Here is a 23,008-nt window from a genome sequence, read left to right as displayed (position 1 = left end):
TTATTTTGGAGTCTCTATCCATTACTCTACTTATACTAAGAGATTACATAAAAGAAAAAAATTGAGAAAGATACATCACCCATTCCCTCTTTGGTATCTCTGACAACTGGATAGGGTCTACCCTTGCCTCTCTATCAAGCTTGGCTTTTAAGAAGATGATTTGCCCAAAGTATCCAAGAAGAAGAGGCAATATGGCACAATGGAAAGAGAGCCAATCCTGGAATTAGGAAGACTGGGGTTCAAACCCCCCAATTATGGTTGTGTGACCCTGAGCAAATTAATTAATTTCTCAATGCTCCCAGACAACTCTAAAGCTCTAAGTGAAAAAGAAAATACTGACCTGTATGATTAGCAGAAGTTTCCTCATCCAGCCTTATCCAAAGAATAATTAGGGAAATCACATTTCTAGTCTCTATCCCCTTTTCAGGGAACATGAAATTGAATGAAATATTATGCACAGTTCTGGAGATAATTTTTTTTAATCAAAGAAAAATGTCAAAGAGAAAGCCAAGAAGGAAGCATTTGTAAGTTAGTTTTCTTATCTGCATAGTAAGATCCTGATGGTGAAATGTTAATAAAGACATCCTTGATGCAAGCATTATTTCTCCTATCCAAAGGCTTATCTGGTTGTATGTAAGCACTGATATTGCGCAATAAAATATGCATCAATAAAATTTCTCTTTTGAGTACCTAAGACAGTACTCTCTTCATGGTATAGCTTTTGATATTCTTAAGACCCTGACTCCTCAGGGAGGCCTATAACAGCAGCCCACTGGGAGGAGTATACAGAGTCCCATTCTTCAAGAATTCACAAAAGAAAAATCTCATCTGAGGAAAAAGAAATACTAAATACAAAATGGGTAGAACTGTCCACAAACCAAGTATATATATCATGGTGGCCAGAGTTTAAAAGGGGGGAAAGTGTCTTAGTGGTAATATCACCCTTAGGAATGTCTGTGACCTTTTCATGAGAGATTCTGGCACCAGTAGGTTCAGGCTTAGCATATTTGTGGGCTTGCCCATTCTATTACAATTCAATTCTTCTAGAATTGATGAATCAAAGCAACCCTTTTGTTACCACATTCCCATCTCTAGAATATATCTTTGCTAGATGTTAATAGAATAGAATGTTGTGGGCAAATGAAAGAGCTCCTGAAGAACTTTGCCCACTTTAATGGATTAAGCTGATGAAACAACAGTCTGAACTGAGACTGACCCCCCAAACCCCACAAATATGCATGCAAGCTTATTTTGTAACTACAATTGAGGCATAGGCTACTAGTTATTCTCTCACCTTTATTATCTCCTTATGTTAAGATTTCACAACCATTTTGTTCATTACCCTCCTCTGCATCATGCTGTGTAGACATTTATAGCCTAGGACATTATTTTTGCCACTCCTCCCCTATTTCTTTTCCTATAAATTACTGAATAACTCTTGCTGCCTTTCTTCCTTCTATATCATATCTGTCATTTGTTACAGAATAAGAATTATAATAGAAGCATGCAATAACAGGATTATTGTTGGCCTAGAAGTAGAACTCGATTTTATTTCCTGATTTCAACTAAGTCACTTTGTGACCCTAGGAAAATAATTTTATCTCTGTGAACCTCAGTTTCCTTATCTGTAAAATATGGGAATAAACTAGATAAATTCTAAAATTGTTTTCATCTCTAACATCTCATGAACCTAAGAAAAACACTAATCTACTGTTTCTATTTCACTGACTCTCTCTATAATTCTTCATTACTAAGTAATGTTATCTTAGATAAAACCTTCATATCTCTTTATTCTTTAATTTCCTAATCTCTGAAATTAGAAAAAAAATATGTCTTACCTATATGACTATTGTTGGATCAAGTGAAATAGTATGTTGGAAAAAAATGGAAAAATGAAAAGGAAGGAAACATGTATTTGTTAAATGCCTACTATGTGCCCTGCATTGGGCTAAGTGCTTTACAAGTATTATATCATTTGAGTCTTTCAAGAGTCCTAAGTTCTATTATTGTCCATTTTACAGTTAGGAAAAAAGCAGAAATTGTGACTTTCCCAGGGATATATATCCATATTTGAACATATTTTACTGACAGTATTACAGATTAGTAAGAAAAGACTTGGTTCCTGGCTCTAAAACTTATTGCTTATTGGCCTTTGGTTGAGTCTCTTAACTATTCTGAGCAACACTTTCTTCTTTTGTAAAATGGCTAATTTGAACCAGCTGCTCTCCAAGGTCCCTTTCAACTCAAAAAACCATCCATTACCTTAAATACTATAGGCAGGTAAGGTATTTCAGTTGTTGGTTTAAAAAATTTAAAGGATAATACAAGAAGTAATCCAAGAAAATTGTCCTGGAATGGTAGAATATGAGGGGGAAAGTAGAAACAGAAAAAATCCACTGATCACCACCTCATTGAGATTCTTAGTGGAAAACACATAGGAATATTATTGCCAAATTTCAAAACTTCCAGATCACAGTGAAAATTTTGCAAGAAACAAGAAAAAAAATACATTGGTGATACAATTAGCAATGTATATGATTTATCAGCAGCCACAATAAAAGACTGGAGGTTCTGGAATCACATCTACTGACCATCAAAAGTACTAGGGCTATGGCCAAAAATATCATATCTAGCAAAATTACCTTTAATATTGAATGAGAAAAAATGTCATTCAATGAACTTGCAGATTTTCAAAACTTTCTATCAACCAAATTTGAACTTAATAGAAAACTTAACATATAAGAGATCAAAGATCAGTTTCAAGGAACTCAACATGGACAAATTGTTTATGCTTATTTTTTTTAATATGGGAAATGTATAGCATATATTTAAGAGAGAAATCAACACTAGGGTAGCTCAAAAGAAAGGTTGGAACAGGGTTAAGGTAAAAATAGTAATTATGCTATACAACTAAGCAAAGGAAGAATAGACACAGAGGCATTAGAGGGAGGAGGGGAGTTCTGAAAACCTACTCACATAGGGAATGGGTTAAATAAGCAACATTACATATATACCATGAAGGGTATAGCACCCTCCAAAAATCTATAAAGAAATAAGGTGGGAGGAATAAGCAAGCATGGAACCAAAGAGTGAGAGAAGGAGGCAAGAGAAGGATCTATGGTTGGAAGGAAATTATGTAATAACAAGCAAGTTAAGGAGCAAAATTAAAAGAGTCAGCAGGTATAGGAAAAATCTGTGTATGCGTATGTAAGTTGGGAATGGTGTTTGTGTGTATATGTGGGTATATGTATATATGTACATATGTATACATAAATATATCCTTTCTTTACTATAGCTTTCTTAGGGATGGTGGAAGGGATAAAAAGGGGAAAAAAGAATAAAGTAAAAAATATGCACAGCAGAAAACAAAAGAATAATTTATATGGAAATAAGAAAATATGGACACTCATGAATATAATTTCTTCTACTAATATATAAATATAGATGTATATATACACATATGCATATATATATACATATATATGTGTGTGTATATAAATATATATATATATACATATATATATATATATATATATTTTCTTGAATTGGTATTTGTTGTTATATATTTTGAATCTTCCCTGATATTCTGCTGGGCACATGAAAATATTCTCTTTTGATTTGTTTTATTTTGCTTTGTATTTCTTTTTTGATTTTTCTGTTTTTCTGTTTTTTTAAATAATTTTTTTTAATTTAAGGAGCAAAATGGAATATTGGAAAGTCAGTCATTACCCAAGGATTTATTAAGCATCTACTGTGTTTTAGGCATAAAAGTCACTGGGAATAAAAAGAGAGACCAAAAAATCTACCTTGTTTTCAAGAGTTTACATGCTAGTGAAAAACAAAAAAAAATGGAAATGATTATGTATAAACAACATATATGAGATGTAAGGAAATAATCAATAGATAAATAATCAAACAAAATCCTATGTGTATAGAATAATGATTCCTTCCTCTTTAGAAGATCAACAGAAGAAATTTCATTTGGATTTTCTTATTCTGTTAAATTTCTTCAGTTCTGGTCTGGTAAAAGTTTAAAAAATAGGGTTTGGTTTTTTTTTTTTTTTTTTTTTTGGTTTTCTTTTGTTTTATTTTTATAAAAGGCCACAGCAGTAGACACTTGAGTCTTCAAAACATGAGACATTCTGGCGCCGACCTTCCATGCCAAAAGACAGACTCCATGCCTCATCATCCCTTTGCCAAATTAGACCCTAATTGTTTGTATCAGCAGATTTCAAGAAAGGCCCCAAGGTCATACTGAAAGAAAATGAGTCTTCAGAAACCTTAGAGGTTCTCTCTTTTGAGTCATCAGAACAATATAATGTAAAGTTAATTACTACCTGACCTCCTTGAAAAGAAATTTCTACTCATGATGCAATAGCATTAGTAGTCTTAAGCCAAAACCTCATTCACTGTATGAATGTAAGTATTGTATACTCCAATAATGACCCTTCAGTAAGGCAATTGTTCTCTTAATTGGAAAGTTTGTATTTTGTGTTTCTTTTTATAATTCCACAATTTAATTGTGGGGCTTTGGGATGGTATTCTTTGGAGTGAATTGCACATTTAGAAGTAATATGTCACAATCCTACAAGATGAAAAAGATCCAAGTTTCCTCTAAGTCCCTTTGGTATGACAAGTTCCCTCCTTTGCAGTTACTAACTTCAGCTCAATCCATTGAGAAGGAAGAAGAAAGGAAACTTCAAAAAAGTTCCATTGTAAATGAGGTAAATTACAAATTCCACCAAATCCATTTACCTTTAAATTGCTTTTCATATTTGTTTACTTGCCACTAACTACAGAAAGAGAGGGCTTAAATCAAAATTTGGGATTAGAATAACTTTATTTTCTATTGCTAATATTTACCTACAGCACCTCAGGATCCAATTCCTCCAGAAGTTATATGTGGATAAGATCCAAGATAGGATAAAGACATAGTAACATTCATCTTTTAGATAGGCTTTTCACAACAGCTAGATTTTCAGCTACACAGTAGAAGAGTCAGTCTAAATAGATGAGAAATGTCCAAAGGAGAGCATGTATCACTGAAGGATTTCATTATTGTAGATCACTTGAACTATAAGATATGGCAAGATGGCTAGTGCTTTTGACAGAAACATATGGAGTATCAAAAGTTGGGTAAAATAATTTTCTGGAAAAAAGTATGGTATAATGGATATGTTTGTCTCCAAGTCTGGAAGATGTGTTCGAATCTCTCTTTTCCAAAAGATGATGGCTGTATGACTCTGAGAAATTCATTCAATCTTTCAGTGTCCTAGGGAATTCTCTAATGTGAGAAGCAAATTCCTATTTACACTGATAAGTCAAGTTTCTTCCCCTGACCCTTCCTCCTCCTCTCCCAAAAATCTGCATATGTGAGTGATTGCATAGGAAAAAAAGATAAATTATCAGTAAAGAATAATAAAGGCCCTATGCTAATGAATTAAAGTACTAGTAAATAATATCAATAAATACTTACTATTAATAAGTTAATAGGATACATGTAGAATATATAAACATGCATATCCAAACTCAGCATCATAACACCTAATGATCATCACAGAAAGCTTCAAAGTACATTGTCTGGCAATGACGGAAAAATAAGGCCATGGGCCACAGAAATTTGAAAAATTTAAACAAAATGAATTCCCTTTTTTGCCTTAAGTATATTACACATCAGTTCAGAATCATAAACAGTATCTTCTGCTTTGGGAATAGGACAACTGCCAAAAGGATCTGGAATTTCCTCAACCTAAAGAACTATTCCACACCAATGAATGTCTCAAAGATTTTGTCAATAAGTCCTTGGACTTTGAGGCAAATATAGGTAAAATAACCGGCCCAGACACTTAGCATATAAAGAAATATTTGAAGTTCAGTCTTTCTGACTCCTAAAAATGTACTATATTCTTCACTCCATAATTGCCTCAGTTTTCAGAATCAAACATGTCTTATTGATTTATTTACTGTTTGAAGATAGGATCTACAGTATTAATGTTTTTGTAAGGATTTTTCTTTCCCAATGATTCCACCAAAGCTCAAGTCTTTTAAAGTACTGAACCTTTATTTTATGACCAATTGAGTTAGCCAGGCTGCCCTACTAATACAAATTCAGTTATCAATCCAATTTATTTTTTTCTTTTCATTCAAAATCTGCACTTTTAGGAGAAGAGTAATTGCTCTTTTAAAGAACTATTAGAATAGTTGATATTTTCTTGCTAGAGTACTCTAAATTCCCAAAAGGAAAATACTATATATACTATCATAAAGTTTCTTCATTAATAAATCAGATTTGTATAGAATCAGTAATAAAGGAAAAAGGGATTTGGAGGCTGAAATATCTTTTAAAAATTGATTCTATTTCTACATTTTCCTAGACTATAGCTAGGCTTAGATTATTCTGATCCATTCTATGACTTATGGATAAAATCCATAAGGGGATTTTACAGTTGGGGAAAAACAGTTACTTAAGTTTTCTATGGTGCAAAAGATTTGGAATAGAATATTAAGCTGATCCACTAGGTAAGATGTGCATTTAAGGATTCCTGGAGCATGGCATTTTTGACTTATGAGAAAAATAATTTTCTTCCCCTTTAAAACATCTCTTTGCTCTAAGACTTGTTAAAAATTAGAATAAGTAATAACAGTGGCAGTTGTATTTTTAGTTTTTAAAATAGCTAAAAAAAAACTTTTATGTCTCTAAAGTCTTTGTGCTTCTGAATTGCCCTTGCAAACTCTTAAAATTCTAGGTTGAATTGTAATTCTTAACAGGACTGCCCTCTATTACTGCTTAAACTTGATTTTCCTCTATTAGGTGAAGGATGCTCAGACAACATCACATTAATTTGGGTGGACAATGAATTTTATCTAATTCAGCAAGCAAGCCTTTGTTAATTAGGCCTCACAGGAGGAGTGATTGCAAAGACCGCCTCTAACTGTCACTGATCAATACTCAGATCACAAGCAGTTCTAGCAGTCAATTACTCCAGCTTCTGAGCAGAAGAGAGGGTTCTATTCTTGTTAACAATCCGTACTTTCCTAAAATTCACCAGGATTTCTTTGCCTTTCCCATCAAGTTTAACTAGTTGCATACAAAGAATGCTTCTTCCCCTCTATCTTTCTACTCTATAGAAGTGCTGGAGGGGCAAAAGAAACAAAAAAAAGGTTCCCTGCTGTCTTGGAACACTATTCAGGAGTATCTTTTGCACTTCCCAAATTTGAGCCTGATTGATGGGGAAGTATGCCTGCTGACAAAGCTAACAAAGATTTGCTGTTTGATCTGAAAGATATAGGCTCTATTTGATGAAGCCCCAGGAGAACAAGTACAAGCTAGCTAATTTAAAGTAATACTGTTCTACAATTTCTTAAGAAGAAGAAAAAATTAAAACTTTTTCCTTCTCTTTGGTTTTCGTCTTTGAGGGCTATAGAACCCAATGCCTTTATATCCAGACAACTCTTATCCTCTGACTTCAAAATCTACCTTTCATTTTGTAGCAGCAATCTAACCCCCTTTTCCTCAGAAGACTCTGTTAAGCTGTCATAGTTGACATTTCAGTATGAGGAACAATGCAAAGAAACACCATCATACACTAAATAAAATATAGTGCCTCTCTGACACATACAAAACAAATTACATTTGGCTGGGCTGAACAGTAGTCTCAAGAAAAAATAAAAAAAGGCCAATGCTAATGGGGTGGAAAGTATCGTTGTTCATTTAAACAGCTCATGCCAGGAAAGTAGAAAGGAAAACATGTGACATCTTAGTCATAAGCTGTGATGCATTATGACAGAACTTTTTTTTTTCTTTAAGTTCTTCTCTAGAGTTAGAAACATTGAAAGGTAAAGTGGTTCACTATTCTAATGATAAAGAGACTCTACAGAAATGGTCACAGTTTGCATTTTAAAGCTTTCCTTCTAAAATTAATTATAGACACAAAGAAGAAATGTGATGTACTAGCATTTAATTCATTTTGTAATGTGGAAAATGTTGTAGTATATAGTTATATGTAGATAAAATCCATTTGGGTATAAAGTATTGTATAATAGCAGAAGGAAGGTAATGTAATAAAATTGAATATGCACTAGATATGGAGTAGCAGAATATCTATGTATGAATCTATTTATGTTTTAATTTCAATAGAAAATTGCAGATTATCAACATTTCTTCTATAGATAATATTCATAGTCAAGTGTTTTTATTTTAAGGCTTTTTACATTTATCAAAGTCAGATGATTTTTCAGTTCACGTTTTTCTCAATTATATCTTCAAATGAAGTAATACTTGTAAAATGCTGAACATGGCACCTAGTACACAGTAGGCAAATAATAAATTTTTGTTCCGTTCCCTTTCCCTATGTGTAATTCACAGTTATGTTGATATCTACAGACTCATGGAACATTTGAATTATAATGGAATCTAGTTCAAACTGTACCTTAATAAAAATCTCTTTTATATCACTCCTGACAAGTGATCAATCATCCTGTGCTACTTTGGGACAGCCCTTGTTTTTACAAAGTATTTTTTTTCTTATATCCAAGTAAACTTTGCATTTCACATCATTATGACATTGTGGGTTTACAGGTGAAAGGAATATTGGACAGTAATTAATCCAACCTCATCATTTTACATGTGAGCAAATTTAGAACCCCCACAGGTGACACAAAAAATCACATTGCACCAGCAGTAAGTAACAGAGCTAGGATTGAATTGAGATTGTCTGATTCCAAATCCAGTGTCTGTTGTCAACTTAGGGCTTCTGTAATTTCTATGCATTTTTCTGCCCTCTGACATCAAACAGAACAAATTCAATCTCTTTTCCAAACAACAACCTTTCAAATACATAAAACAGCTCTTATGCTTCCACCCATGTCTTGTCTTTCTTCTATAGGCTCTTTGTACCCAGATGCATCTCTTGATGTAGCTTGAATAAGGATCCCAGAGAACAATACAAGGAAGAATGGAATACCACAAAACAGGAGACAGTTTAAACCAGGAGTCAACAGAGAGAAAATAAAACAAGGCAGTGGTTACTGAAAAGAAATATAATAAGAAGAGAAGTCAGGGAAGATGGAAACATTGCATCCACTGGAATCCTGGGTAGAATAAAGTTCCCCAAACTAGGAGAATTTTATAGGGTTTTTACCTAAATTTTCAGGACTAGGCATTAAAGGGGAAGAAATGGAGAACCTCCACTTGATGTGTTTGACAAGGTTGCAGATTAGCATTGATTCATACTGGGGAAAGGAGCAAGGTAATACCTGAGAAATTGGTAAGCTAGTTAATATTTTAATTCACCAATGGAGGGAAGAGTACTAGAATGTTAGAAATTGGGTGGGGAGAGTAAAATTTGTTTAAGTTTCTTTATTTAGAAAGATGAGGAGGCTATTTTAGTCCTTACTTATCTCAAAGCCTTTGCCCAAGCTAGTTTCTTTCATAGACACATTTCAGCTGATCAATATCTTTACTAAAATGTGGGATTCAGACATAACACAGACATCTAAAAGTAGTCTGAGAAGAACAAAGTGCAAACCTACTTATTTCTGGATCCTGTCACCAAATTTCCTTTTATAATTGCAAGAAGACTTCTCTTAAAATAACTAAATAAATTGGGAAAATGTTTGCTAAAAGAAGTTGAGTTAAAATACTGATTTTTCCACTAATATGTGGATCCAGGAAAGTCAATCTCTCCTAAACTCAATTTCCTTATCTAAGAAATGAGGAGATTAGATTAGAAAAACACTGAACCTCTTTCCAATTTAAAAAATGTTTTGCATCTACATTTTTCAGAATAAAAATTTTTAAATGTGCATACATACATATTCACATGCAGGATAAAAATAGTATTAAAACTTTTGATACAGATAATCTAAATAAGGGCCTTCATATAAGGCCCAAAGGAAAGTCAAGTTTTCACTTCTTTCACTCTCATAGTGCTGAACAATAGTTTTCTGTACATATTGGGTATATATATATACCTTACTCTTTTGGGTAGGAGAGAGTTTGTTTTTTACTTTAATGTCCTTCTCTGAAGAAGACTTCCCTATTCCCATAGTCATTTTCTATGATTGGGTTTTTTTCTTTCCCTGCTATTTAATTTTTAATGAGAACTATTAATTCTCATTATATATTATATATATATATACATATATATATATATATATATATATATATATATATATATGTATGTGTGTGTGTATCCAAAACAATGTTGAATTATAGATTGCCATAGTGAGAACTAGAACATCAATCTCTTGACAGCCAGACTTATACACTCTCACCTTAATTTATATGGCTTCCTATGACATTGGGTAAATCAAAGCAAGATAGGATTATTAAAAGTATAATGTTTATACTTTCCCCTAGTAATAGAGAACCCATCCAAATTAAATTGCCTAAAAACTAATCTAAAAATAGACAAGATACTGCTAAATCCAGGCAGGGGAAATAGGAAGTGAGAAAGAACTAAAAAGTGCCAAATATTTAACCTCCAATTTCATCCTCTATGAATCTATTCACTTTTAAAAACCATTAGTTTCACTTGTCTGGCAAAAGTCTGGCTATATTCTATTATAGCAAACCTCTTTAGAAAATCTATGAGTCCAAAATGAGAAGCTATGAGAATATGGATTTTATTTAATGACTGTGATGTGAGTCTGAAGACGAAACTCATCTCCCATGCCCCAACTACTGCCACTGATGAATTTCTTTTGAGGAATAAGTGCTATAAGGCCACATCTGCCTATACTACATGCTTGACAAGAAGCCACTTTTATTTAAACCATTTTTCCATTCTGAAATTGACATATTAGGAGTCTCTTTTTGGATTGACAAGCAAGGTATTAGATATAGTTTTAGTAAGTCTTTCTAAAAATGGATATATTTGAATAAGGAAAGAAGACACTGTTGGCTTCATTCTTTGTTTATCATCACATCTTAACTACTTGTAAAGGTACAAAGAGTAAAAGAAAAGCATGAAGAGAGGAGCGCTAACATTCAGCAATTGTGTATAGAACTTAGAACATTAAAAAAATATAGTTCAAGAGGAACAGAGCAACAGCACAATATTACTGCAGGAGTATTCTCATTTAGAGGGATATTAAGATAGAGAAAAGACATGATAACAACACAAATCACAGGAACTCTCACCTCCCAAAAAGAAAAAAGAAAAAAGGACTTCCTGAGTTCAGGAAAACTGAGAGACCAGGGTCAGCTGTGCTACAGAGACAAAGCCCTGGTTGAGAAGAAACCATTCCACCTGGTAAGTGCAGAGGCACTAAGGACACCGCTAGCTGTGGGCACCTGCAGGAGGGGGGAGAGCTCTTGTTTTGGGGTTCCAGGTCAAAGGGGAGAGCTAAAGTGAAGTCAAAGGTGCCATCCCCCTAACCCAGAATTAGAGATGCTAAAACTTAAAAATTAAATAGCAGGGAAAGAAAAAAACTCAACCATAGAAAATGACTATGGGCATAGGGAAGACTTCTTCAGAGAAGGACATTAAAGTAAAAAACTCTCTCCTACCCAAAAGAGTAATGTTAAATGACTACTGTACCAGATAGAATTGTTAGGAGAATTTAAAAAAGACTTTAAAAAATCAAATGAAAGAGGTTGAGGAAAAACTTTAAAAAATAAAATATTAAGTAGAACCATCCAAAAAAACAAGAAGATTATGAAAAGAAAGTCAACCAACTAGAAAAGGAGATTGAGTATTTTAAAAAGAAAATAATAATTTGAAAATTCAGATTTGGCAAAGGAAAACCAGTGAAGTTATAGTCCAAGAAATACATAAAGAATAAAAATAAAGAAGAGAATGCAAAATACCTTGTAAGAAAAACAATAGATTTGGAGAACAGAGCAAGAGAAAACATAAAAATAAATGGAATGGAAAACTATAATAAAAAAAAACTGTGACAAAATAATGCAAGAAATAAAGAAAATTGTCCTGAGGTGATAAAACAAGAGGAGAAACTAGAAATATAAAAAAATCCACTAATCAGTACCTCAAAGAGATTTTATAAGAAATGTAGATAAATGTTTATATAGAATAATTTTACATATATGTATATGTGAGTATATCTAATGGTAGCCATCTTTAATGTTTGGAAGAAAGAGGATAGGGGAAAAAATGGGGAAAAAAGAAATTTACATGATAATCTTGTGATATATATGAAAAAAGTAGCAAGTTGTGCATTGCAGATTTTCAGTTTCATGTGCTAAATTTTGAAAACCCCATATCAAAAAGAAAATTTTATAAGCAACAAACAAACAAAAAGCAATTTAATATGCTGGAGCTATGATTAGAATTGTATCAGCAGCTATAATAAAAGACTACAGGTCCTACAATATTACATATATTATCAATCAAAAGAATAAGGCCTGTGGCCAAAAATATATACAGTAAAACTAAACATAATATTGAATGGAAAAAACTCTATAATTTAATGAACTCACAGATTTTCAAGATTTTGTCTCAACCAGCCCTGAACTTAATAAAAAATTTAACATATAAGAGGCAACATCAAAGACTAATTTCGAAGGACTTAAGGACAAACTGTTTATATTTTATACGTGTAAATGTAAATGTTATATCTAAGATTGACATCAGTAATTGGATACTTCAAAAGAGAAATTGGAGGAGAGCTGAATGAGACCTAATTCTAAAAAACAAAAATGGCTAGGAAATGTAAAAATAGTAATTGTATTATATGAATGAGGCTAAGAAAAAGAAATGATACAGAGGCATCCTATGGGGAAGGAGGGCTAATAGTTCTGAAAACCTATTCATATGGGGAATGGGGTAAATAGGGAATAGTTATATCATGTACGTATAGTACCCTCAAAATTCTGTAAAGAAATAAGAAAGAAGGCAATAGGATAAGGTCCAATATAGAAGGGTATTTAGATTAATAGGAGGGTCTAAGATATGTAGATTAATGGGAATTGGACAATATGGACAGGGAAATAGTAGGATAGAAGATAAGGGAGGGATCCATAGGTAAGGGGGAGATTAAATGATAGCAAATTAAGTCAAGGAGTAGAATTCAAGTATAAGAATTAGCAGGGATAGGAAATAAGAGATATTCTCAAACACAATAGCAAAGACCAGGAGTAGAACTTATTTTAAAACTTATTAACAGTTATTTTTTTTTAAAAGTAGGGCTAATAAACCTTGATCTCAAAGTCAAATTCAAAGATTCAATCAAGAGAGAAATTTACATTATATCTCTGCCATATTAATATTGTTTTAAATGCAAATATGCATATGCATATGTAAATGTAGGTGTATACATATTGCATATAGACACATGCATGTCAGTGATGTGCAGGTATATGTATACATACAATAGACACACAACACACATACACACACATCTGTGCTTAAAGGTAGCCTGCTTGGGAGAAGTAGGGGAGATGAAAGTGGGTAAAAAGAATAAAGAAAACAGTGCATAGCAGAGAACAAAAAAAAAAATTTACAAGAAAGCAAAGATGGATAGTGATGAATATAATGTCTTCTATTATTATATATTATTTCTTGAAATGGAAATTTATTATTACATATTTTGAATCTTCTTTGATGTTCTGCTGTTCATATGACAATTTTTGTTTTGTTTTCCTTTTTCTGTATTCCTTTATCTATTTTTTCTTATTTTGTTTTTAGTTTAAAATAATTATATACTCAGTCTCCTAAAGTCAAAATGGATACATTATCTACATATAAAGAAAAAGATTACAAGAAAATTAGAAGAACATGGAACATGTTGCTTATTGGACTTATGGATAAGTAGACAATTTATAAATGAACACAACATAAAAAGCAAAGTTAATGTTAAATGGTTAATTTTGATTACATTTAATTTAAAATGTTTTGTACAAATAAAACATAATCAGTATCAAAGGAAAGCATAAAAGAGAAGCTAAGGGATTAGACAGTTTATTACATAAAACACATGAAGAAATATGCAATCTATATATAAAGAAAAAACTAATATAGAATAATTATATATATATATACATACATATATATATATATATATACACAGATATAGATATACCTATTATTGTTTTATGGTAGCCATCTCCAGTGGTTGGGGAGAGAGTATAGAGAAGAAAAAAGGGGAAAAAAAGAAATTTGCATGATCGTTTTGTGGTATATTTGAAAGGATTATAGTTTTTCACTTTCATGTGCAAGAAGGAAGAAAAGCAGGAAAAGGAAAGAAAGAAACATCACAAGTAAGAAAATGGGATAGAGCCAAGATGACAGAGAGAAACTAAAAAGTTACCTGAGTTCCTTCCCCCCTACTCCAGTTTCCCTTGGAAACAGTAGTAAATCAAGCCTCTACAGTAATGAATTAAACCAGCTACACCCAGTGAAAGAATTTTGATGACTATGAACCATTACATAGAATTCCCAATCTCTATATTTTTGTTCACCTGCATTTTTGATTTCCCTTCACAGATTAAGAGTACACTATTTCAAAGTCCAATTCTTTTTGTACAGCAAAATAACTGTTTGATATGTATACTTATATTGTATTTAATTTATACTTTAACATATTCAACATGTATTGGTCAACCTGCCATCTGGAGTAGGGGATGGGGGGAAGGAGGGGAAAAATTGGAACAAAAGGTTTGGCAATTGTCAGTGCTGTAAAATTACCCATGCATATAACTTGTAAATAAAAAGCTATAATAAAAAAAGGAAAAAAATCAAGCCTCTAGAATTTAACAATATTAATCAAGAATTCTGAAGTGAGAGAATTCACAAAAAGACAGACTTACAGCATAAAGTAGTTTGGAAGAACTTCAGGGAAGGTTTATCTCACTTATATAAAAGTGCAACAAAGCCCAGCAGAAGCAGCATGCAGGTAAGCTAATAGGAGGCCCTTAGCCACAGCACAGATCAACATCCAAGGCCCTGCTATCTGGACTCAGCAGGCTAAGGGCAGAGCTAGCCATCTATGAGGCCTCCAGATTAAACACAGCAGGCAAATTGCTATCCTTGGATTGCAGCACAAATCAGATGCAGCTAGGTTGGGCAATCTTAGCCTCCAGATTCAGAGGTCCCAGTGCAGAGTCAGTGACTAGTCACCAATGAAAGAATCTTGAGAGAGCTCCCTGTATTCCAGGAGTAGAATTCTACTTTAGAAAAATGAGCAAAAACAAACAAACAAATAAAACCTTCTTTGACCCACAGTGCCATTACTGGGTCTGTATCCCAAGAAAGTACTAAAGGAGGGAAGAGGACCCAGATTTGCAAAAATGTTTGTAGCAACTCTTTTTTTGTGGTGGCAAAGTATTGGAAAATGAGTAGATGCTCATCACTTGGGTAATGGCTGAATAAGTGATGATATATGAAAGTAATTGAATATTATTGTTCTATAAAAATGATACACAAAGCTGATGTTAGAAAGGCCTAAGCTGATGTTGAGCAAAACCAGGAATATATTGTACACAGTAACAGAAAGATTGTGCAGTGAAAGACTTGATTCTTCTCAGCAGTTCAGTGACTCAAGGCAATTCCAGCAACTTGGGATAGAAAATTCCTTCTGCATCAGAGAGATAATTATGAGATTGAATGTAAATCAACACATGCTATGTTCACTTTTTTCTTGTTTTTTTTTTATTTTTCTGTCATGATTTTTCCCTTTTGTTCTGATTTTTCTTTCCCAACATTATTCATAAAGGAATGTCTAATTTAAAAAGTTAATTATGTGTGTATATATGCATATATATGTATATTTACAACCAGAAAAATAAAACAATTAATAAAAAAGAACAAAAAATAAAGCAGAAAAGCAGTTCTGTACAGAGAAAGCAAAAATGATGACAAGAAAAATTAAAGCATAAATTCATAAGAGCACAACAATGTCCAAATGTCCACATATGAAGCCTTAAAGAATACTATGAATTAGTTTCAAGCCCAAAAATTCTTCTTGGAAGAGCTCAAAAAGGATTTTTAAAACCACAGAAGAGAGATAAAAGAAAAATTAGGAAAAGAAATTAAAGTTATATGTGAGAATTATAATTTTATAAAAGCCAAGAATAGGAAAAAGGAAGCACAAAAATTTACTTAAAAAATCTCCTTTAAAAGTAGAACTGGCCACATGAAAAAGAGATATTCGGATTAGGTAGGTAAAAGCTAATCATTCTATGAGATATCAAGAATCAGTCAGACAAAATTAAATTATGAATAATGTAGAAGAAAATGTAAAATATCTCTGGAAAATAGTTCTAACAGCCAATTTAAGCATTGTTGTACTACTTGATAACCATGATCAAAAAGAAAGATCACAAATAGTTATGTTTCAAGAAATTATCAAGGAAAACTGCCCTGTTGTCCTAGAATTGGGGAGTGGGGGGAATAGTTATTGAAATAATCTACAAATCAGCTTCAGAAAGTTATCCAAAATGAAAACTCCGAGGAACATTGTAGCCAATTTGCAGAACTCTCTTGACAAGGAGAAAATAATGCAAGTAGCAAGAAAAAAAATGAGATGTTGTCAAAGAGCCAGAATCAGGACTACACAGGACCTTAAAAGATTAAAGGGCTTAGAATATGATATTCTGAAAGGCAAAAGAATTTGTATTATGACCAAAATTGAATATAATCTTTCAGAAAAAAATGGATATTCAATGGAAGAGGGGACTTTCAAATTTTTGTGGCAAAAATAAAACAACTGAACAGAAAATTTGATCTTCAAATACAAGACAAAGAAAGCATGAAAAGTTAAAGAGGAAAAGGAAAAAATATGGATTTCATTAAGTTTAAAATATTAACATCCATACATGGGAAGATGATACTTGTAACTCTCAGGAACTAAATCTTCTACCATCTCATTGACAACAGTTGGAGGTAGAGCCAAGGTAGTGGAGTAAAGCCTGGAAGCTACTTGAACTCTCCCAGTTTTCCCCCAAAACCACATGAAACCAAGCCTCTGAACAGAGTCTGACAGAATGAAACCACTATCCAGTTCAAAATAGAATGGAAAAACTTTTTAAAAGATCAGTTTCCATGGAGTTCCAAGGATGTTCAGGCTAACTCAGATGAGACTCTGGGAAAGATGATGAGAGGAGAGGGTCTTAATCACAGCAAATCAGCAACTAAGACCTGCATTCTTGGTTCAATAGAGGAGCAAATCAGTAGGGCAGTTTCCAGTCCCAACTCAGAAGGCAAACTCTAGGAAACCAAGCTGTTTCCTGAAAAGTGCAGATAAAGGTACCACCTGCAATACAAGGGACTGTTGTGCTCAAAGTCAAGTCTTAGACATGCACTGGAGGCTTGGAACAGAATTCCCTTTACCCTTGGAGCAGAGTATATAATATAAAACCACATAGATCATCAGCATTTCTATATACTACCAACAAAGTTTAGCAGTAAGAAATAGAAAGAGAAATTCTATTTAAAATAACTGTAGACAAAATAACATATTTAGCCTTCTACTTATCAAGACAAACCTAGAAACAATATGAACAGAATTATAAAACATGTTTCACACAAATAAAGTCACATCTGAACAACTGTGAGAAATCAATTTCTCGAGGGTAGTCCAAGCTATTAAAAAATGACAATCCATTGCTTCTCAGCCTTTTGACTAAGATCAAGTATAATAAAAATGAAAATTCTACATAAGTTAATTAATTTATTTAGTGGAATATTTATCAATCTACCAAAAATTTATCTGATATACTTAGAAAAAACCAAAACCAATAACAAAATTCATCAAGAATATCAAGGGAATTATTGGGAAAGAAATGTAAAGGAAAGTGGTCTAATTATACCAGATCTAAAACTCTTCTGTAACATGACAATCTGAGTGGTGGATTGATGAAACAGAGTAGGTATACAAGACACAAATAGTAAATGACAATAGTAATCTACTATTTAATAAAAAAAAAAGTCTTTACTCCAGTTTCTAGTATAAGAACTCGTTATTTGACAAAAACTTCTGGGGAAAGTGGAGAATAGTATGGTGGAAACTAGGCATCAACCAACATCTCACACCCTATGCCAAGATAAATTCAAAATGAATACATGGTTTAAATATAAAGGTGATACCATAAGCAAATTATTAGAGATCTTTGGAGAATAGAAAAATTTATACCAAACAAGAGATGGAAAACATTATGAATTACAAAATGGATAATTTTGATTATATTAAATTAAAAAGGTTTTGCACAAACAAAACAAATGCACTCAAGATTAGAAAAAAAAAACAGAAAGTTGGGAAACAATTTTTACAACCAGAGTTTCTGATAAAGACATAATTTCTCAAACATATAGAAAACTGAATCAAATTTATAGGAATATAAGTCATATCCAATTGATAAATGGTCAAAGCATATGAATTGGCAGTTGTCAGATAAAAAATTAAAGTTATCTAATAGTTATATGAAAAAAATGCTCTAAATCACTATTGATTAGAAAAAAGAAAATTAAAATAACTCCAAAATATCACCTCACACTTAACAGATTAGCTAATATGACAGAAAAATAAAATGATAAATATTGAAAAAGAAGTGGGGAAAATGGTGTACTAATGCATTGTTGGTGGAACTATAGACTCATCCAACAATTCTGGAAAGTAATATGGAACTATTTCCAAAAGGTAAACAAATTGGGCATATGCTATGATCCATCAAGACTACTACCAGGTTTGAATCTCATAGAGATCATTAAAAAATAAAAATGGCCTCTCTGTACAAAAATATTTATAGGAATGCTTTTGGAGGTAGCAAAAAAAAATGGAAATTGAAGGGATGCCCATCAATAACTGAAGAAGTTATGGTTTGTGAATATAATGGAATTCTAGTGTTCTATAAGAAAAACTAAGCAGACAGATTTCAGACAAATCTGGACTTATATAAACTGATTCTGAATGAAGTGAGAAAACTCAAGAGAACACTGTACATAGGAACAATGAAAGTATATAGTAATTAATTGTGATTGGCTTAGCTATTCCCAGCAATTAAATGATTCAAGACAATTCCAAAAGATTCATGATAGAAAATGCTATTCAATTCAGAGAAATAACTATGGAGTCTGAAGAGAGATCAAAGCATATTTTTTCACTTCGATTGTTTGTGGCTTTTCATTTTTGTTCTTTTTTTCACAATATGACAAATATGGAAATATGTTTCCATGATTGCCTGTGTATAACTTTTATCAAATTGCTTATCATCTTTGGGAAGAGGGAAGTTAAGAAGGGAAGGAGAAAAAATTGGAACTCAAAATCATATTAGAACAAATGTTGAAAAGTATCTTTACATGTAACAGGAAAAAAATACTATTTTCCAAAAAAATAGTAAGAAGACAATGCAGTGTGATAATTTGGCTTTGAAATGTTCCTTTTTCTAAAGTGATGCCAAAAGCAAAACAACAGAGTAGCATTATGACTCACAGTGACAACATCTGAAAGAAAACATCTCTGAATGAGAATCACTACCTTAAATTATGATGGAAAAAGAATGCACGGACAGCCTTTCATCTAAAATACTAAAGCACAAAGCACAAGGCTAGAATGAGATATCTTGGAAAATTCTATAAAGAGCTTCTGAATGATGTCAGAAATTTAACTTTGAAAAACTCATCTCACAATGATGATGAGTAGGAGTTTTGACAATACTGTCAAATCTTTCATATCTTAAATGAAATGAAAGTCCCAGCAACCCTTTCTTTAAAACAACTAGAATTGTATTCTGCCATTGTCATGCAGATTTCCTCCTCTGAGAGATCTATTTACATGTTTTAAGGATTCCAAGGTAGAATTTCCCAGATGATCTAATTTCCTCTGTGGAATGGCTCAGTATGATGGTGTTTTGAGGGGTTGGAAGCACTATGTTTAAAATTTTTACATTTCCTTCATGTATGAAAAAAATTCATGACTTTACTAATAGCTGTATAAATAACTGTGAGAAATATGTACCATAGTACAGAGATGTACCATGAGAACTCTAGTTTTGAACAGTAATTGAAGATCAAAGATTACTTAAAAGTTTGATCTACTCCTAAATCAAGTAGCATATAACTCTGACAATTGTCCAGTTTTAGTGGTTATAAACACAGAATGAAGAATTTCTCTATGCTATGCTATGCTAATCTGAACATTTTGTCTTATAAGACTTCAGTTCCTCTCTCCATGAGAAAGATTGTTAAACTAAATGACCATTAAGATACTTCCCAAGTATAAAAAAACTTCTCTGATTTCTGATCACTCAATAATTACCATTTTTAATCAAGATGAGAAACAATCTCTTTTAGGAGTCTCTAATCCTCAAATTCTTTTATTTTCTTAAATCAACACATAAGAGGAACATAAGCAGATTTCTACCAAATTGAATTGACATGTCAAAGATTAGCCGAACAAAGTCAGGTATAGGAAACCAATTGTTTAATTATCCTATTCCCTTAAACTATATATCGGAGTTTTTATGTAGAGAAAAGAGAATCTGATCGAACAAATCGTGATTCTTGAGGTCAGATCTGTGTTCCCTTTATTTCTCTCAATGCCTAACACTAATTAGTAGACAACTTAATAAATATTTATTGAATGAATAAATCTAATAATACCTCAGTATCTTTATGAACCTATAATTAACATAGTATAATATTTAAAAATTCACACCCTTGGAATAATACTATGTGTGCATATGGTATACAAATAAAACATTTTGAAAAATATATATGAGGCAAATATTCTAGGCTAAAATGTTTAGTTCTAGGTAGGGCATTAAATCAAGTGGAAAATATGGGAAAGACATGTTAATAATAATAACAAATATTTATATAGCTTTTTAAAAAGCTAACAAAGTGTTTTTGAAGCAAGAAGAAGCTCAGTGCAAATATTGTTATCCCTATTATAAGAATGAAGAACTTGAAGGTTTGAATGATAAAGTAACAAGACCAGCAGAGGTTAGCAGAGTAATCATTGCTGAAGCCAGGACTCAAAGACAAATCTTACTCTGATTCCAAGTCTCTTTTCATTACACTATAGTGTCAAGATTGGTCATAGTTTCTAAAAGAAAAGAAAACTCTTGAGTTTGGGGTAATGGAAGGAAGGTCATATATAAGTGGGGGGACGGCCCAAAGTACAAGAACCTATATCATGAACCATTGGTTTTCCAGAATCAAATTTTTTTTGAAAAGACTGAAAACCATGATCTGAGACAAACACATAGACAAATGCTTTTTTCTCTGATTCAGAAACAAAGTAAAAGTATTTTATCTCTAGGCAACACAGATCTATACATTCAGATGTGCAAGCAGATAGAACTTATTTAAACATTCAATTCCAAGTGCTAGTATTTGTATCCTTTATCAATCCAGGACCCTTCAGTGACTGTGAATAATTTTGCCTCCTCTATATAAATGTCTTTCCTACAGGATTTGGGTTTTCTATTTTTTCCATAGGATATTTCCCACCTTTAGTTACAAAGGAGTAAATGAAAATTTAGCTAGGACACCTATTATCATCTGAATATTTTAAATTCTCAATGGCGTCTTTGGTACTGTTATCTGAATGTTAACTTTATGGTCTTTGAAATTTGCCCAGGGTTTTGAGAAATTATTTGAACTGCCTTTTTGTGTGACAGGCAAGAAGACTGGAACTCAGGTCTACCTCTCTCCAAAATCTCTCTAGGTAGACTGATAAATATGGAGATAGATAGTTAGTTAGATAATAGATAAAATACATACATACATATATACATATATATGTATGTATGTGTGTGTACCTATATGTGTAGATCTGTGAACAGTTACACAATGCCATATTTATATGACATTATCTTCTAGCATATTTTCTTCCCTCGGATTATGTGATCTTGAATAAAATAGAAAATTGGTGCACAGGATTCTTGACAAATCCACATAAAGTAGATCTGAATTACCAGCAACATAGTAATGACCTCCATTCCTTTTCCTAATAGTTTTCTTTCAGTTAGGCAGAGTGGGAATGCTGTGTAAACTATTCAAGAAGCTATGTGTGGGGAGACAGGAAGGAGTGTGCATGTAGGGAAGAGAGGATAGAGGGACAAAGAGGACAATTTCATCCATGTAGAGATAATGCCTCTGCTCTTGGCCTAAATTCTGGAGTGAATGGGACATTCAGAATTAGCCAAGCACACAGTAGGCCTTTGATTACTCAGGAAGCTATACTAATTCTGTTTTTTAAAAAAAAAAAAACACAAAGTGAGATATTTCTTTTAAAATTCTTGAATTCTGTAGAAATGAGCTTTTATTTGCAGAAAAGGAAAGACAGGAAGAAAGGAAAAAGGAAACTGTACCAGAACTCATTACATTTTTCCCACTCACATTTTTTTTTAATTCAAATGTATTATTTGGAATAGACAGCATTTATTTTCTCAGTCATATCTCCTGTCTAGAGATGGTTAGCGTTCTTTATCACTGGTCTTTGTGGAATCCTTGAACTTGATAAGAACTTTTAAGTTTTTTGATGTTTATTTTTATCATTTTGTTTTTATTGCATAAATTGCTCTAGTTTTTCTCAGTTCACTTTGTTTTGCCATATAAGCCTTCTCAGGTTTCCCTGAATGAGTCTCTTTTATTGTGTTTTTTTAGCAAAATAATATTATGTTTGTAATTTGTTCAGTCATTCCCCATTTGTTAGGTAGTGTGAGTTCCCAGTGCTGTTACAACAAAACTGTTATAAATATTTCTGTACAAAAAGAACATTTTCCTCTTTCTTTGATCTATTTGGAATATAAACTTCAGAGAGGTACCACTAGGTCAAAGGACATTCCCAGTTCGATAGCTTATGGGACATATTTCTAAATTACTTTCAAGAAAGTCTTGACATATTACAGATACATCATTAATGTGCTTGTTTTCCCATGGCTCTTCCAAAATAAATTCCAAATGGATAAAAGACCTAGATATAAAATTACACATTATAAACAAATTAGAGAATAGAACTATTATCTTTTTGATCTACAATTAGAGAAATAATTCATGATTAAATAGAAAACAAGATCATTAAGATTTTTTAAATTATTAAATAA

This window comes from Sarcophilus harrisii, chromosome 3 (assembly GCF_902635505.1).
Source record: "Sarcophilus harrisii chromosome 3, mSarHar1.11, whole genome shotgun sequence".
In the NCBI taxonomy this organism is placed as follows: Eukaryota; Metazoa; Chordata; class Mammalia; order Dasyuromorphia; family Dasyuridae; genus Sarcophilus; species Sarcophilus harrisii.
Note: the sequence above shows the minus strand (reverse complement) of the source record.